The 1,751-nt window shown below is 41.8% G+C and overlaps 1 non-coding gene across 1 annotated transcript; it reads left to right on the top strand.

Annotated features, from left to right (window-relative positions):
• The first annotated feature begins 1,000 nt into the window (after nt 1-1,000).
• LOC130956815 (small nucleolar RNA R71) lies at nt 1,001-1,108 on the top strand. Its single transcript, XR_009077211.1, has one exon. It is a non-coding gene; the product is annotated as a small nucleolar RNA R71 (small nucleolar RNA).
• Nucleotides 1,109-1,751: the final 643 nt, after the last annotated feature.

Below are 1,751 nucleotides of genomic sequence, written 5' to 3'. Positions count from 1 at the left end.
GATTGCTCCAAGGTATTTAGCAACTTGCTCTTCAGTGACATACTCATCCTCTTCAGAGGAAGAATACTCATCAGAGCTCATGAATGGCAGAAGTAAGTCCAATGGAATCTCTATGGTCTCATTTTGAGCCTCAGATTCCCATGGTTCCTCATTGGGGAACTCAGTGGAGGTCAGTGCACGCCCATTGAGGTCTTCCTCAATGGCGTTCACTTCCTCTCCTTCCTCTCCAAATTCGGCCTTGTTGATGGCCTTGCACTCTCCTTTTGGATTTTCTTCTGTGTTGCTTGGAAGAGTACTAGGAGGGAGTTTAGTAACTTTCTTGCTCAGCTGTCCCACTTGCGCCTCCAAATTCCTAATGGAGGACCTTGTTTCAGTTCATGAAACTTTGAGTGGTTTTGATTAGATCAGAGACCATGGTTGCTAAGTCAGAGTGGCTCTGCTTAGAACTCTCTGTCTGTTGCTGAGAAGATGATGGAAAAGGCTTGCCATTGCTAAACCTGTTTCTTCCACCATTATTGTTGTTGAAACCTTGTTGAGGTCTATGTTGATCCTTTCATGAGAAATTTGGGTGATTTCTCCATGAAGAATTATAGGTGTTTCCATAGGGTTCTCCTAGGTAATTCACCTCTTCCATTGAAGGGTTCTCAGGATCATAAGCTTCTTCTTCAGATGAAGCATCCGTAGTACTGTTTGGTGTATTTTGCATTCCAGACAGACTTTGAGAAATCAAATTGACTTGCTGAGTCAATATCTTATTCTGAGCCAATATGGCATTCAGAGTATCAATCTCAAGAACTCCTTTCTTCTGATTTGTCCCATTGTTCACAGGATTCCTTTCAGAAGTGTACATGAATTGGTTATTTGCAACCATTTCAATTAGTTCTTGAGCTTCTGTAGGCGTCTTCTTCAGATGAAGAGATCCTCCAGCAGAGCTATCCAAAGACATCTTGGACAGTTCAGAGAGACCATCATAGAAAATACCTATGATGCTCCATTCAGAAAGCATGTCAGAAGGACATTTTCTGATTAATTGTTTGTATCTTTCCCAAGCTTCATAGAGGGATTCTCCTTCCTTCTGTCTAAAGGTTTGGACTTCCACTCTAAGCTTACTCAATTTTTGAGGTGGAAAGAACTTTGCCAAGAAGGCATTGACTAGCTTTTCCCAAGAGTTCAGGCTGTCTTTAGGTTGTAAGTCCAACCATATCCTAGCTCTTTCTCTTACAGCAAAAGGGAATAGCATAAGTCTGTAGACCTCAGGGTCAACCCCATTAGTCTTGACAGTGTCACAGATTTGCAAGAATTCAGCTAAGAACTGATGAGGATCTTCCAATGGAAGTCCATGGAACTTGCAATTCTGTTGCATTAGAGAAACTAATTGAGGCTTAAGCTCAAAGTTGTTTGCTCCAATGGTAGGGATAGAGATGCTTCTCCCATAGAAGTCGGGAGTAGGTGCAGTAAAGTCACCCAGCACCTTCCTTGCATTGTTGCATTGTTGTTGTTTTCGGCTATCATGTCTTCTTCTTTGAAGATTTCTGTTAGGTCCTCTACAGAGAGTTGTGCCTTAGCTTCTCTTATCTTTCGCTTCAAGGTCCTTTCAGGTTCAGGGTCAGCTTCAACAAGAATGCCTTTGTCTTTGTTCCTGCTCATATGAAAGAGAAGAGAACAAGAAAATGTGGAATTCTCTATGTCACAGTATAGAGATTCCTTGAGGTGTCAGAGGAACAGAAAAATAGAAGAAAGAGGTAGAAGAA

Source organism: Arachis stenosperma, chromosome 1, assembly GCF_014773155.1.
Source record: "Arachis stenosperma cultivar V10309 chromosome 1, arast.V10309.gnm1.PFL2, whole genome shotgun sequence".
NCBI classification, from domain to species: domain Eukaryota; kingdom Viridiplantae; phylum Streptophyta; class Magnoliopsida; order Fabales; family Fabaceae; genus Arachis; species Arachis stenosperma.
This window is presented reverse-complemented; position numbering and strand designations above follow the sequence as displayed.